The 17,855-nt window shown below is 39.2% G+C and overlaps 1 pseudogene; it reads right to left on the bottom strand.

The window, feature by feature from the left end:
* Positions 1-12,476: 12,476 nt before the first annotated feature.
* LOC138169489 (kinetochore-associated protein NSL1 homolog) lies at positions 12,477-13,900 on the bottom strand (annotated as a pseudogene).
* Between the last annotated feature and the right edge of the window lie 3,955 nt (positions 13,901-17,855).

The raw sequence follows: 17,855 nt of genomic DNA, 5'->3' as shown, positions 1-17,855 counted from the left end.
TAGCATATAACATGAACACAATTCCCATGAACTAGGAATACTGGATGTAATCAGAATGTCTTGTCTATGCTGTATTAAAATGATGAATTTGGTGATTTGTCTCCTTGAAATCTGAATTCTACTCATTGAAATCTAGTATTTTCCAGTATTCTGCTACATATGTGATCCAGGCTGGATACCTGCCTGGTATCTATTGATGGGAATGCAAAAAATGTTTACATCCTGCTTTAATCATAAGCCATTGGGATTTGCTGTGTGAGGTAAAATCTCTTGGAACATTAAATTTGATTGATTGATTGTCTATGATCTCGCTTTGAACCTAGTAAATGTGTTTACGCTGACAAACCAGTAATCCGTGAAAAGTGAATGTAACAGGTGCTATCTGGGAGTGCTAAATAGCATATCCATATTGAAGTCAGTTTCAGGTGGATGGTTAGGAAGGCGATGGTGACAGTCCTGTGACCGCAGTGACAGGATCCCTTGATTTATTTCTCTTACTACTCTGTTTCTCCCCTGTGAATAGAAAAGGTTCCTAGCCATCAGACCACAGCCTCAGTTAATACCCCTGCTAAATAATTCAAAGCAGTGATGTATATATTGACTGTACCCAAAAGATCTCTCCTTTACCCAGGATCAAACAGATTGGATGGAGTTTTGTCCCAGTATCCTATGAAGGCTGTATTAGCCAAGACTTGCTAGATTTCTCCCAACAAAGTCCCTCTTACATAGATCTAGAATGAAGAAGTACCCAAGGGTGATGGAACCAGTAAGGATTTAGACTGAAGCAGGAAAATGAGGCTGAAAGAGAGAAAACAAAGCTATGCGAGAAGAGTCTAGAGACATGTAGACCAAAATCACATGGACAATATGGGCAACTGCCTAAGTGACCTCTGGGCTGAATGTTACATCCATAATATGGGGATGAAAGCAATTACAAGGAGGGAGATTTTTTTGTTCCTTTGACCTGGCAAGACTCCCGCCATTCAGGATGTTGCAACTCTCACCTGTGGCTTCAAGACGGTGTAGGATGCATGTGGCCAGACCCCAGTAAAACCATCTCAGCAGATAGCTAAACCAGGTAGAGGATGACCGTCAGACCTCAAAACCACTGGTCAGTTAGGGGGATATCTACCCCACGTATGGGAAGACTTCCCCCCGGGATGGACGAATGAGAACAATTTGTTCCAACAGCCATGCAGGTGACTGAAGCAGGTGCTGTGGAGAGCTTAGAGCTTGGTCGGACATGGAAGTACCAAGGTCGTCCACTGGTCCCAGGTCATCACCAGTCATCTTGACTTTTGTTTTGCCTCTAGACTTTGATGACTCAGAAAGAGAGTGAGGCTTATGACTGCTCGTCTCTGCCTCACTTAGATCCAATTCACCCTGAAGTCAAGAGGACATCATCCTTATGATGTCACTGGTCCTCTTAAAAGACTAAGGATGAACAACAACATGTTGGGACACAGGTAAACCTGTGGGATGGGGGCAGAGAACAGCAAGGGACAATTGAATGCTGACATATCTGACTGCAACTATTTTTGAGTCTAATTTTTCATTCTAATTCAATAATCTTCCTCAGTCCTTTGGTGATTTGAGTAAAGGTATGATGACTACCACCATAGCCTGTCATGCCAAATCTGGACCCTGAGGCCCCTCAGGTATAATACAGAGGGTCAGTCTGTAATTTTCAGACATAGACCAGCTGTGACACAGTGTCCACCTTTCTCCTTTATAGCAAATTCCTCTGCCAATTGTAGGAGGTGCTCAAATGCCTTATGACATGCCCAACACATCCCTGAATGCGTAGTATTGGGGTAAAGGGTGGAAAAAACCTAAATCAAACTCCCAAAACTTTCTTATAAACATTCACAGTTTTCTGATGATTTTTGTGCTGGAGTTTAAGTGTTGCTCTGTGCAACAGGGATGGTGACGTCCAGTATGGAGACCAGTAGTGGAAAACAGCATGTGAACTTTTGTCCACAAATTAGCTTAGAGGTCTTATATATTGATTCCACAAACCCCTTTGTTGCATCCTCCCCTTAGAGCCTTAGGGTGGTCTTGGCCAACCTTGCTGTAACCCTCCTCAGGAGGTAAGCTTAAACTTATCAGTAAGGGCATATTGAATGGCCTTTTCCCCACCTCGGGCCACATCTGTGTTTTTTCCCTTCCTAAGGACAAATCTCTTTTAAATGTTTTTTAGGGCCCTGGAAACAAACAAACAAACAAACAAAAATGCTTGGAGATTTTCTTGTAGCACCTAGGAGAGTCCAGAGATGCATAGCCTAAAGTCACGTAGGCACATTTATTCCTATATCTTGACTGGGTGAACCATGGAATGGCACGTTAATAAGCAAAGTCAACTAAAGTACAGAAAAGATATTGATTCATTTCAAATGTTCCTTCTATGATAAGCTAGTAATACAGGGTGTCCCTAAAGTCTGGACACATAGGAAATCTCATTAACTGTGCATATTTTCAAGAAATGAATGAAATTTTTGACATTTTATTTATTAGCATAAATTTCAGTCATGACAATTTCATATGGAATAAAAACTTTCATTAGCTATTGAGGATTATTTTCCATATTAATGAGTTTAATTTAATTAATTAATGAGAATTCCTATGTGTCTCCTATGTCATCCTATGAAATCTCACTTATGCTAATTAAATAAAATGCTGAAAATTTCATTTCATTTCTTGAAAATATGCATAGTTAATGAGGTTTCCTATGTGTCCAGACTTTAGGGACACCCTGTACGTCACTTATAATGTGAGGAAGGTTATAAAACTGAAGAGGGTATTCCTGCCATGGTTGATAAACCTGGGACCTTTGTAAACATAGAGCTTAATTTTATTCACATGGAGAAATTTTGTTCTTTTGAATGTCTGTAGTTGTATAAATAAGTCTTCTAGCAGTCTGTCCTTGGAAAAAAGAGATTGTCAAAGTTAGTAAAAAAAAAACCCCAACAAATCAAATCTCTGAAAAGAATTCATTTCTAGATTTGGGATTAAATATGACAGAATTAAATTAAATATGACAGATTAAATTAAATATGACAGAAACACCCACTCTGAAGGACACTCTGCAAGGCCCAGCAAGTCCAACGTTCTCACTGTGCGTATCACACTGAGTCCTCAGGAGAAACAGAAGAACAAAGTGGTGCAATGATCCAAGTATTCACACTTATGAGGGAGTGCATGTGTGTGTCTGCATGCCAGAAATCTAGTACACAGAAATGCATCATGCAGTTATCATGTGTATGTAGAAATATGAGACATTTAAATACAAACGCGTGCATATATACATCAATGTAGGTTTACACGTTTGGCACATGCTTGTACGTGTAAATACATGGGTATGTGCCAGACACTTAAACATTGCCAAATGCTAGGTTTGCTCTCATGTTCCTCATAATTCACAGATTGTTATCCCAATCTCACATGGGATGTTATGTTGTGAAAGAAATTATTTTTCTATTATACTAATAACCAATTATTAAATTAGGATCCAGGCTTTTTCCCCTCTGTTTCTTCATTGAGGCCCATCTCCTGTGAAAGGTCAGTCTCTGAAGGCATGGCTGAGGGAGATTAACCCTAACCATGGGGGAACACGCTCTTCTCTCTTGGGCCGGAGCCCACCCAACTAAGAAATGCTACTTCTGTTTAGAGTGTAAACAGAATCCAGTCTATGTTCTTGCCCCAAGGAAATGATCCCCCATCCTTGTACTCTATTAGAATTTAGGGTGACCCAGCTCATGAAGGAACAAACCAACCAGAGTAATCTGGATGGAGATGAATTGCTGGTGGTGCCTGAGTCTCATGACTGAGCCACATTCTCAGCAAGAGGAGCTGAAAACGTCTAACTCACCTGCTCATTAAATATCCACCGGTCTGATTTGATTTTTCAGGTGTCAAAGTAATTCCCTTTTTAGGACTGTTTTAAATGCTCAGGCTCTCCATGTCTTTTGTCTTCAGTGGCCAAGTGAAGTCACTGACCATCAATTTATTGATTACTAGCTAGCCTAATTAATAAATTGGTTATTAATTGCCTAGAAACTCTGTTTCTCAGGTTTTCCATTCATCGAAGTTGCTGACTTATGCTAACTATGACTTCATGCTAACATGAAGGGATAATATTACTCAGGGTACTTACTGGTCAGGAGACAAATATCACCTTTCAAGAATAGTACAAATCCACGGCCGGCAGATGCAGGGGCAGGCCGGGAAGGTGCGCCGCGGCAGGGGCAGGCCCGGAAGGAGCCTGATCAACTCGGAGGGCAAGTCTTCCCAACCACCACAAGGTCCACTACCAGGCCTATCACCAAAAGGCTGGGACTGGAAAGAGCAAGGTAAGAAGCAAATATAGGGTCTCCTGTCCTGGACAGCAAACACTCCTGGGGCTACCACTTCATAGCCTAGAAATTAAAAAAAAAAAAAAAAAAGCCCCTTTCAGGACCTCCAAAGATGAGGATGACAGAGTGAACCTCACTTGCTCCAAACCCCCCCTCTGACCCTGAAAATATAGTAACTCTTGCCCCAGGACAAAACCCTCTACAGTAAAAGGCTTGGGATCCTAGAGGAAGGGCGTGGCTAGGACCCTGCCTCAAAATGGGTAGAAAGCAGACTACAAAGACAAAGACTCTGGAGTCCTGCTATCCTCAGAGGGAGGAACCAACTTCAGAGGGAGACAATGTGGACTCCACACCCACAGCTGAAACTTCAACAGGGAATAGGTCCCAAGCACAGAAGGCTCTCCTAGATGAGATCAAAAGGAACTTTGAAAACAAAATGAGAGAGATAGAAGACAAAATGAATAACTCTCTCAAAAGCAAAATAGTAGAATTAGAAAAACATTATAATGAGGAAAACATGTCTCTAAAAAGAAAAGTGTATGATATGGAAAAGGAACTCCAAAAATTAACCAAGGAAAATGATTTGCTAAAAACTAGAATTAACCAAATGGAAACAAATAACTATGAGGAACCAAGAATTAGTCAAGCAAAACAATAAGAACAAAAAATTAGAAAAAGAGGTAAAATACCTCAAATTAAAAATAACTGACCTGGAAAACAGATCCAGGAGAGATAATCTGAGAATCATAGGCCTACCAGAAAACTACGATGAAAAAATGAGCCTGGACAACATTCTCCAATAGCTCGTTAAGGAAAACTACCCTGAGATACTAGAACCTGAGGGTAAAATAGAAATCCAGAGAATCCACCGGACACCTGCTGAAAGAGATCCCAAACTGAAAAGTCCTCAAAATGTGGCCAAACTCCAGAACTACCAGATAAAAGAGAAAATACTTCAAGCAGCCAGAAAGAAACAATTCAAATATCGAGGGTCCACAGTGAGGATTGCACAGGATTTGGCAACCTCTACACTGAAAGATCGGAGGCAGTGGAATGCAATTTTCTGGAAGGCAAAAGAGCTCGGGTTACAACCAAGGATCACATACCCAGTGAGACTGAGCTTATTCTTCCAGGCAAAGACATGGTCATTCAACGATATAACAGAGTTCCAGACCTTCTTGATAAAAAAGCCAGAACTCAATGGAAAATTCAACCTCCAATTATGAGATGCAGCAGTGACTTAGAAAGGTAAACTAGGAGAACACACACACACCCTGCTATTTGATAAGAGCAAACTGGTTATAGACAAGTAGAGGGTATGACTATAAAATACATGAAATGATGATTTAAAAAAATCTTATTAAGGGCTACAAAGGGACTGCAATGGAAGAAAGGGAATGGATGAAGTGGAAAAGGGTAAATTATGCCACACATAGAGGCATAAAAACTGTATAGCAGAGGGGAAAAAAAAGGGAGGGAGTTGGGAAGCATATGAGCTTTCCCATCATTGGTTCTGGTACAAGGAGGGAATAACAACCAGTTAAGCATAGGACTCTATAGAGAAGAAATACAAAAAGTATCACTTTAGAGGGAAAGAGGGGAGGGAGAGGAGCTTCGCATGAGATTTGTTCCCGTCACTCTTGGTGCGAAGAAGAAATAACATACTGCATTAAGTATAAAAATATCCTACATGCAGTAGGAGGGGGAAAGGGTTACAAAAGGGGGGTGGGAGTGGTTTGTAGGGAGGGAAGAAGTAGGGGGAAAGGGGAGGAAAAAAGAGGGGGGCTGATAAGGGAACACTGAGGGAGGCGGTGGTCAAAAGGAAAACTATTAAGCGGGGGAAGGGAGAAGAGAGGGAAAATATGAACATTAACAGGGGCGGAAATAGAATGGAGGGAAAGAAACAGATAACAATCATAATTGTAAATGTGAATGGAATGAACTCTCCCATAAAACAGAGACGGATAGCAGAATGGATTAGAAATCATAATCCTACAATATGCTGTTTACAAGAAACACATCTGAAACAGAGGGATACACAAAGGGTAAAAGTAAAAGGTTGGAGTAAAATATATCATGCCTCAGCTAAAGTAAAAAAAGCAGAGGTAGCAATCCTTATCTCAGATAAAGCAAAAGCAAAAATTACCTAATTAAAAGAGATAAGGAAGGAAACTATATCCTGTTAAAAGGCACCATCGAGAATGAAGCAATATCATTACTTAACATATATGCACCAAGTGGTATAGCATCCAGATTCCTAGAGGAGAAGGTAAAGGAATTAGAGGAAGAAATAGATAGCAAAACTATACTAGTGGGAGACCTTAATCTTCCCCTCTCTGAACTTGATAAATCCAACCTCAAAATAAACAAGAAAGAAATTAAGGAGGTGAACAGGATTTTAGAGAGGATAGATATGATAGATCTCTGGAGAAAACTGAATGGGGATAAAAAGGAATATACTTTCTTCCCAGCAGTTCATGGCACATACTCAAAAATTGACCATGTTCTAGGGCATAAAAACCTCACAATTCTATGCAGTAAGGCAGAAATATTAAATGCATCCTTCTCAGATCATGATGCAATAAAAATTATATGCAATAAAGGGCCAGGGAAAGACAGACTAAAAACTAATTGGAAATTAAACAATTTAATCCTAAAGAATGAGTGGGTCAAACAAGAAATTATAGAAACAATCAGTAATTTCATTCAAGAGAATGATAATAATGAGACAACATACCAAAATTTGTGGGATATATTAAAGGCAGTTCTTAGGGGAAGTTTTATATCCCTGAGTGCATACATGGTTAAATTAGAGAAAAAGGAGCTCAATGAATTGGGCATACAATTGAAAAACCTAGAAAAAGAACAAATTCCAAATCCCCAATTGAATACTAAATTAGAAATATTGAAAACCAAAAGAGAGATTAATAAAATTGAAATTAAGAAAACTATTGAATTAATAACCAAGAGCTGGTTTTATGAAAAAACCAACAAAATGGATAGACCCTTAGTCAATATGATAAAAAAAAAGAAAGAAGAAAACCAAATTATGAGTATCAAAAATGAAAAGGGTGAATCTACCTCCAATGAAGAGGAAATCAAAACAATAATTAGGAATTATTTTTCCCAATTGTATGCACATAAATTTGACAATCTTAGGGAAATGGATGAATATTTACAAACATACAAGTTGCCCAGATTAACTGAAGAGGAAGTAAATTACTTAAATAATCCCATCTCAGAAAAAGAAATTGAACAAGCCATCAGTCAACTCCCTAGGAAAAAATCTCCAGGGCCAGATGGATTCACTAGTGAATTCTATCAAACATTTAAAGAACAATTGATTCCAATACTCTACAAACTATTTGGGAAAATTAGTGAAGAAGGAGTCCTACCAAATTCTTTTTATGACACAAATATGGTACTGATACCTAAATCAGGAAGAGATAAAACAGAGAAAGAAAATTATAGACCAATCTCCCTCATGAATATAGATGCAAAAATTCTAAATAAAATACTAGCAAAAAGACTACAGCAACTTATCTCAAGATTAATACACTTTGATCAGGTAGGATTTATTCCAGGAATGCAAGGATGGTTTAATATTAGGAAAACTATCAGTATAATTGATCATATCAACAATAAAACTAGCAGAAACCACATGATCATCTCAATAGATGCAGAAAAGGCTTTTGACAAAATACAACATCCATTCCTATTAAAAACATTAGAAAGTATAGGAATAAATGGAGCCTTCCTTAAAATAAATAAATAGGTAGCATCTATTTAAAGCCATCAGCAAGTATTATATGTAATGGGGAGAAGCTAGAAGCATTTCCCGTAAGATCAGGGGTGAAACAAGGGTGTCCACTATCACCCCTCTTATTCAATCTGGTACTAGAAATGTTAGCAGTAGCAATTAGAGAAGAAAAAGAAATCAAAGGAATCAAATTAGGCAAAGAAGAGACCAAGCTATCACTCTTTTCAGATGATATGATGATATACTTAGAGAATCCTAGAGAATCAAGTAAAAAACTATTTGAGACAATAAATAAATTTGGCAAAGTTGCAGGATATAAAATAAACCCACATAAATCCTCGGCATTCCTATATATTTCCAATGAAATTCAACAGCAAGAGATAGAAAGAGAAATCCCATTTAAAGTTACTATAGACATTATAAAATATTTGGGAATCTGCCTGCCAAAACAAACCCAGGACTTATATGACCATAACTACAAAACACTTTTCACACAAAATCAGATCTAACTAATTGGAAAAATATCAATTGCTCATGGCTGGGTCAAGCTAATATAATAAAAAGGACAATTTTACCTAAATTAAATTATATATTTAGTGCCATACCAATTAATTTACCAAAAAGCTACTTTATAGACCTAGAAAAAATAGTAACAATATTCATTTGGAAGAATAAATGGTTCAGAATATCAAGGGAATTAAAGAAAAGAAATGCTAGGGAAGGTGGACTAGCTATACCAGATTCCAATCTGTGCTATAAAGCAGCAGTCATCAAAACTACTTGGTACTGGCTGAGGAATAGAGGAGTGGATCAATGGAATAGATTAGGCACACGAGATTCAGAAGTCAATGACTATAGTAATCTATTGTTTGATAAACCCCCAGACCCTGGTTTTTGGGATAAGAACTCACTATTTGACAAAAACTGCTGGGAAAACTGGAATATAGTATGGCAGAAACTGGGTATATACCATTATCTAACACCATATACTAAAATCAAGTCTAAATGGGTGCATGATCTAGGTATAAAAGTTGATATTGTAAGCAGTCTCCTAAAACAAGGAATAGTTTACCTGTCAGACTTGTGGAGAGGAAAAGACTTTATGACTAAACAAGAATTAGAGAACATTATAAAATGTAAAAGGATAATTTTGACTACATGAAATTGAAAAGCTTCTGTACAAAGCCAATGTAACCAAGATTAAGAGGGAGATGGGAAATTGGGAAAAAATCTTTACAACTGATGTCTCTGACAAAGGACTCATTTCTAAAATATACAGAGAATTAAGTCAAATTTGTAAGAATACAAGTCATTCCCCAATTGATAAATGGTCAAAGGATATGAACAGGCAGTTTTCAGAGAAAGAAATTAAAGATATCTATAAGCACATGAAGAAATGCTCTAATTCACTATTGATTAGAGAAATGCAAATCAAAACAACTCTGAGGTACCACATCTCACCAGTCAGATTGGCTAAGATAACAAAACAGGAAAATGACAAATCCTGGAGAGGATGTGGGCAAATTGGAACACTAATGCATTGCTGGTGGAATTGTGAACTGATCCAGCCTTTCTGGAGAGCAATCTGGAATTATGCCCAAAGGGCTATAAATACTTTCATACCCTTTGATCCAGCAATACCACTCCTAGGGTTATATCCCAAAGAGATCATAGAAATGGGAGAAAGACCCATATGTACAAAAATGTTTATAGCAGCTCTTTTTGTGGTAGCAAAGAATTGGAAATTAAGGGGGTGCCCATCAATTGGGGAATGGCTGAACAAGTTGTGGTATATGCATGGTGTGGAATACTATTGTGCTGTAAGAAACGAGGAGCAGACGGTCTTCATATTTACCTGGAGAGGCTTATACAAACTCATGCTGAGTGAGAAGAGTAGAACCAGGAGAAATTTGTACACAATTACAGACACAACGTATGTGTGATGACCAACTTGGATAGACTGGACTCTTCTCAGCAATGCAGTGATGTAAGTCAATCCCAAAAGACTCATGATGGAGAGAAATATGTGCATCCAGAGAAAGAACTAGAAAGAACTGAGTTTATATCCAGGTGGAAGCAAAATACGTGATCTTTTTCCTTCTCTTACTTGGTTTTATGTCCTCTTTACCATTTTTCATTCCAGCTGGTACAATCCGTCCTTATAACCTGACTAATGTTTAATGTGAAAGTATTTACAGATCCTATACTTGACTATAAGGCGCCATGTGGGGGAGGGAAGAGAGAGGGACAAAATGTGAAACTCAAGGAATTGTGGAATTGAATCCTGTAAACTAAAAGGAAACAAAGAAATTAATTAAAATAAAAAAAATAATAAAAAAAAAGAATAGTACAAATCTTCCCAGCCACAAGTGAACAGCTCCAACATACGCTTTATTTATTTAGCTGTCACCACTTGGGCCTACTGGGATATGCTAATAAGGTTTCTGAGAGTATTACTTATGGTACTTGCAATATTAATAACTACACTTAAAATGATAAACAAAATACCATTGTAAATAATATAAGCCAATACTTTGGCTCTCAATGTAGCTTTAAACTGTAAGAGATTAGCCAGTGGGATTCAGGATTTTGATTTGCTTCCATTATGAAGACCTGTGGTTCACATATAAAGTTTTAATACTGATTATGGCACTTGGGAATTTTCAAGTTAGTAACACTTATGTTGTGCGCTTTGCTCTGAGCATTCATCAACATGAATTAACTGAGAATAAAGGAAAGACATGTATAATTATGTAACCAGAAAACTTTGAAAAATAGAGAATATGGTAGAAAATAGAGAACTGAAATTTGAGGCAAGATTGTACTAATTGCACACAAAAGAGGGAAGTTAGTCGAGGAGGCCTCAAACCCAAACAGCTAAGTTGGGAGGGGCTTAGTTCTCTCCTCCAAGAAACAAAACCTCTTGTTTTAAAAGTAGTAACAAGGCCTACAGCAATATGTTCCCACATTTACAAGGCTTCACAGCTCAGGGTTCTTGAGAGAATGCCTTCTATCTTGTTCTGTAAATACACTAAAGGTCTTTGAGATAACTTGTTCAATTTTGTTATGTAACATTGATCTTTCACACACACACACACACACACACACACACACACACACACACATCAAACCAAAATAACTACTTCAAGTAAATGTGATAGTATAATGGACTGGCCAAAGCCCCAGCCTGATGAGTATGTGCAGAATGCTGCTGATGCAATTTCCCCATGTGGAAGGTAAGGAAGAATCTGTCTCCAGAAGAACTGGGATGTGTCACCAAGAATGAGAGTAGTGATTGGGGCCCCGCACCATAGAAGCAGAAGAGTGTGAACCAGGTGCTTCTTCCTGTTAGATGGCTTGTCTTCTTGGGGTAGAAAGCTAAGTTTGGATGGTGGGGATAGAGCTGGGGGCTTGGGGCATGCAGCACATTTAACAAAGGCTGGCAAGAATAACTTTCTTGTGATATGCTTACTCCCAGGAAGGCTAAGGCTAGTGGATTGATTAAGCTCTGGAGATTTGAGTTGCTGTAGGGCTAAAGTTGATTGGGTGTCTATATTAAATATGGCACCAACATGACTAGCCCCCAGGAATGGGGGACCATGGCTCCTTAAGGAGCAGCAAAGCAGCCCAGATCAGAAACAGACCAAGTCATGGCTCCCATGAAAGTCAGCAATGGGATCAGACCATGAATGACTGTTGTACTTCCAGCCTGAGTAAAAGAGGAAGAACTAGTCTCAAAAAAAAATTGCTGGGTGTCTTAAAAATCTAATAAAAAAGCTGATAGATTGAAGAAGGGAAAGGACCAAACTAGGTGCTATGGAGAGCTGCTAGATAATAAAATCCAAGGAAGTAAAACCCATGGTTTAAATGTCTGTACACAATGCCCAAAGTTTAGTTAAGTAACTTGAGGTGTTAATCCAGGACCAAATTTAACCCATCAGGGTGTCAGAGTGCTTAATAAATGGGTTTTGACCAACTGATATGGAGGTATAAAACCCATGACAAGAATATGACTCTATATTGTTCTACAATAACCTTTAACCTCGACCATGAAATTCCATGAAAGTGACCATAACAACAAAAAAAAGATGGAACCTGAGAATATGGAACATTTTTGCCATCACTGCCTGCTGATGACCATCATACCCCAACTCAAAACAAATTGTTATCTTATTGTGGATGAAATGGTTAATTAAGAAATATATGCATTAGATCACATTTATTGATTGATCATATAGCTATTATATTTACTAACTTCATGACTGGTTGAAGAAATTAATTCATTTCCTATTCTAAGTAAAGTTTCCACTGGATTTAATGCTACAGATAAAGTCCTTCTACCACTTCTAAGACAAACGAGCATCTCATGAATCAATTCTCATTGGCATCAATGGATACTGTTTTCTCTGTGGAGTTTCTCTTCAGTGCTGTGTTAGTGGTTTTCCTGGCATTAGTCAGTGTTGGGGTGGTTTCTCTTTGTGTTATGAATCTTTCGGTTTTACAACTTCTCTCACGTGGCTGCCACAGAAAACTTCTTGGTGGATGCTCTGAAGTTGTAGAATGGGATGCACCACTAGAACTTTGGAGAACCCGTCTGCTTGCTCAATCAACCCTGCCTGGCAAGGATTTCATTACTTCAGTTATCTGCTTGGGAACTGTTTCTCCTCTGCATTTCAAATTTTGTATGTGAGATTCTTGTTTGGCATCAGATTTGATCTCTGGATGTGCAACAGGCCAGCCAGCAGTGCTTGCAAATGTGAAGTTGTGCTTTCATGGTTTTGATGACACATTCAGCCACCTGTCTGGGATAATGATGAGATGCTTGGGTGCCTGTGCTTGAACCCCAGTTTGTAAAATCACATCAGTTTGCAAAATCACATTTCTCCCTAGCCTCAAATCCCCCAACGTTAGAGCATGAACTCTGCCCCTTCCCCCTGCCAGCACTCTGCCTAGAAACAATTCATGAACTGCTTATCTCTGCTTGGTACAATAACAAGCTACGAGTCCTTCACTAAACCATCTATAAACTTTTTTTAGCTTAGACAAATGTTATCTCCCCTTAGTATGATGGCCAGCTGTACCTATGAATCCTCCAATGGACTATCTGTAAATTAACTCCTCAGCCAATTTCCTTTAAGCACTGACCATTCCTTAACTCCTCCCTAATCCCACCCTTACCTAGTTAGCATAATTGACACCTGATTAACTATTGTAACTCTTTATGAACTATACCTATGACTTCTTTAAGGTTGCAGGTTCCCTAAGACCTCCTGCCTCTGTATAGCATAACAATAAACTTTTTACTAACTTGACTCAGAATGCTTGAGCCTATGAATTCATTCCAGACTGCTCACTTAGGGACTCTGATCACTGGGGTCCCTCAAACACCTATCCTCCCTCGTCAATACTGCTTGCATTTTGTAGCTGTATCTACTATAACTTCATCAAACTAATCTGAAAGAATTCTGATCTTGGGATCTACAAGAATTTTTCTCTGAAGTTTCCTGCCACATCTCCCCATTGAAACTAACATTCTCTTGCACAGCTCTTACAAAATCCACTGCGCCTCCCAAATCCCACAAGTGCCAGCTCCCTGTTTTTCTGGCTCTGGAATGAAGTGGATGCCCATCTTCAGAACTTTGGTCAGGGCAGAGCACCTGAAGTCCTCTGCTGGGCCCCTGGATGAGGCCGGGCCTGAGACTGCCCCTGTAGCCTCAGCTTGCTTCTCCTCCTCCTCTTCTTCTTCACCTTCTTCCTGCTCTGGTGGGCACTCCACATTCCCTGCCATTCGAAATTGGTAGAAAATGTTCTAATTTTCAAAAGCAGGGGAGAGAACGGATTCTCCACAATGTAGACCAGAGTTGGACTTATGTTCCCGGGAAATTTCTAGAATAGATCAAGGAGAAGATTTGCAAACATCTAGAAAAAGAAGTCATTAGAAGTGTAAGGGGTGCTTTCTCTTGAAGATAAATGTAGTGGTTTCATGGGGGGAAAGAATAGAAATAGGGGAGAAATTCTGGGAAGATGGTTGGTGTAGGTCAGAAAGTGCCAGGTTCTCAAGATTTCCCCCCCATGAAAGAGATAAAATAGCGCCTTAGGGTGAACAAAGTGGGTGGGAGGTAAAAATAAATAAGAATTGGGGAACAATAGGGTTCCCCTGGGACAGAGGGAGGATCTGAAGGAAAATCCCAGACAAGGGTGAAGTGTAAACCCCCCAGGCTGGGGCTGGCTGGGCTGGGAGGCTGCCTCCGCCCCAGACACAGGAACTTTTACCCCAGGACAGTGAGGGGAGTCTGAGCCTGGGAAGACTGAGGGAACCTTTGCTGACCAGGAATGCCAGACCCAGCTGGGCTGCAAAAAGCAGCCGGGATGAGAAAGAACCAGTACATGTGCAGTGAGTGCAGAAGCAGCAGGGCAGAAGGCCCCCGGCTGTGGACACTTACAGGAAGCGACTAGAGGGAGAGCTGAAGATCTGGGGCAGGAGACACCATCCCCATCCCCCAGGGCTAGAGGTGATTACAAAAATTAGCTATTCCCAGAAAAAATGCCCAGGCAAAGGAGAAAGAATCCAACCATAGAAAACTATTATGGGAATATAGATGACCAGGGTTTATCTTCAGAGGAAGATATTGAAGCAAAGAAACCCCAAAGAGTAACGTCAAATGGTCACCCAAAAAGAATTCATAGAAGATTTTTTTTTTTTGCTTTTTGGAGGGCGATTGGGGTTAAGTAACTTGCCCAAAGTTACACGGCTAGTATTTTTGTGTGTGGGTGTTAAGTGTCTGAGGCCAGAACTGAACTCAGGCCCTCCTGATTCTGGGGCTGGTGCTCTTACTCACTGCGCCACCTAGCCGCCCAATAGAAGATCTTAAAAAAGACTTTAAAAATCAAAAGATGGAGGGTAAACAATAACAACAAAAAGAACAGTCCGAGAAAAACAAGATGATGCTGAAATTTCATAAAGACAACAAATTAGAATAGGAGATCCAGAATCTTAAGGAAGAAAATAACAGCTTGAAAATTAGAATGGGGCAAGGTGAAGCCAGTGAAGCTATGAGAGATCAAGAAATAATTAAACAAAATGCGAAGACTTTAGAAAAAGAAGTGAAACATAAGAAAAACAACTGATTTGGAAAATAGATCAAGAAGAGAAAACATAAGAATAATCAGACTTCCTGAAAGTTACGATCAAAAAAAGAATCTTGATATAATAATACAAGAAATAAAGAAAATTGTCCTGAAGCATTAAAACAAGGGGGAAAGTAGAAATAGAAAAAAAATCCATCAATCATCATTTTTAGCAGCAAGCACCCCAGCATCCCCAGGGTGGCTGCCAACATAGGTTCTTAGATCTGCTTTTCTAAAGGAAAGCAACTCAAAATGGATTAACAATCTTGCTTTAATCAAACATATGTCATTTATCTAGTTCAGGGGGAAAAGATCAGCACCCTGAACTTCAGAGAATACAAACAGAAGTTACAAGCAGACAAAAAATACAGACAAACAGATCAGCAGACAGGCTTCCAACTGTCTGACCATCACATCCATACTTAGTTACCAGAGAGGGAAGCATCAACATCTGGGTTTTCAAAGCCAGGGGGCTTGATGGCTGCCCAAAGTCTCCTCTGGTCAAATCACACAACTCTTCTCAAAGTGAGCCCCAAAGCAAAGCCTCACATCAGGGTATATATAGCCTTTTCCTGAATCAGAGAATGTCACAGCCCTCTAGACCCTCTGCCCAATCACAAAGCAACAAGGTGTGGGCATTCCTGAAAACCAAGCCTTCTGCTACAGGCTCCATGTGACCACATTCAGCCTATTAGGGGGAAGAGTATATTTTCAAATCAAGGAAGGTTCTCAGAGTCACTTAAGCCTATCAAAGGGCCTAGGGGCAGGGAAGATCTTAAATTCCCATTCCCATAACACTATTGGAAAGATATCCTATGAGGAAAACTCATAGGAAGATTATAGTCAAATCTGGAACCCCAGCAACAAGAAAAATTAATTTAAATATGATGATGCCACAATTGGAATCACACAAGTGGAGACACTACTGGACCAAAGGTCTTGGGACACTATCACAGAGCAAAAGAACTGGGGCTCTGGCCAAAAATATCAGACCCAGCAAAGTGAAGCATAATCCTGAAGAAAGCAACATGGACATCTGATCCACTGTCAGACTTTCAAGACTTCGTTTAAAAAACAAATAACAAACCTGAACTTAATAGAAGATTTGACATATAAGAGCCAAGAGAAACATAAAGTACATATTTAAAGAATCATTGACAAGGGATTTAATAAGGGCAGTTTTTATACAATGTAAAATGTATGTCTAAGATTGTCCTTAGTGATTGGGTAGTTCATAAGAAAGATTGGGGTAAACCTGAGTATGATATGATGTTAAAAAGTAAAACCATTTAGGAACAGCTAAAAAGAGTAATTATTTTATACAAATGAGGTGTAAAAGGGAGAAGTGATACAGAGGAATTAGATGGGGGAGGAGGGCTGGTAGGTCTGGTAACCTACTTTCATCAGGAATGGGTTTAAGAGGGAACTATATAGATACATATATATCTAGAAGGATATAAAAGTCTTCTAAATTCAGAAGAAATAAAATGGTAAGGGGATAGGGAGAGGGGATAGGACAAGGGACAGATCTACAAGATGAGGGAATGGATTGAAGGGGGTGATAGAAGGGTGCTTAGATCAATGGGAATGGGAGAATAAGGGGGGGATCTCTAGAGGGGAGGAGGAGGGAATAGGTTTCAGGGGGCTACAGAAGGGTGTTTAGATTTATGGGAGGATAGGGGAGGAATCCTTGGAGGAGAGGAGGCTAAGTAATAGAAAGGTAAGGTAGCAGGTAGAAGTAAAGTAGAGAAGTCAGGAGGGATAGGAAACAAGAGATGCACAAACAGAAACAAAGATCAATTTGTTAGGGAAAGTATATGTCTCTCTATGTGTATATGTGTATATACATACATGTGTATGTATATATCTATATTTATATAGTTATATACCCATACTTAATTGTAGCTTTTTGGGGGAAGGGGAGTATGGAAGGGCAAAAAAGAAAAGAACTAAGTAAAAAGTGCACAGCAGAGAACAAAAAAAAAACTTAAAAGGAAGCAAAGAAAGACAGCTCTCAACACACCGTGTAGTATTTATCATCCAGGTTTTCTTGAAGTGAAAATTTATCACTGCATATATACATGCCTTATCAAATTAGGTGATGAGGATAAATTCAGAGAGCTTACATTCTAAGAGAGTATACAACCTGCCCACGTATAAATATACACAGAGCACATCTCACACAGGTACAAGATAACATTGGACCTTCTGCAGAAGGGGACTTGAGCTGAATCTTAAAGGGAATCAGGACTTCCTAGAAGCAGAGAAGGGGATTGAATACATAAGGATATATCCACAACAAGACAGGAAATAGATTAAAAAGGAAATTATAATCATATGCTAAGTGAGCTATAATGTTACTGTTGTTGTAGTGAAAGAAAAATTCTTCTATCTGGCTTTTAAATCATGTCCCAATCTGACTCCATCCCACCTTTCCAGATTTCTTGAACATAATGGCCCTCCAGAGACTCTGTGGTCTAGTGATACTGTCTTTGCTATTCCTCACACACAGTAAATAACACCTGTCTCTTATGTATAGGGATAGCTAAGGGTGCTGTATTAATAGGGCATGGTGCCTAAAGTCAGGAGGACTTGTCTTTGTGAGTTCAAATCTG

Source organism: Petaurus breviceps, unplaced genomic scaffold (genome assembly GCF_028583685.1).
Source record: "Petaurus breviceps papuanus isolate PSGF00001 unplaced genomic scaffold, PetGlider_PUasm1.0 126, whole genome shotgun sequence".
Taxonomy (NCBI): domain Eukaryota; kingdom Metazoa; phylum Chordata; class Mammalia; order Diprotodontia; family Petauridae; genus Petaurus; species Petaurus breviceps.
This window is presented reverse-complemented; position numbering and strand designations above follow the sequence as displayed.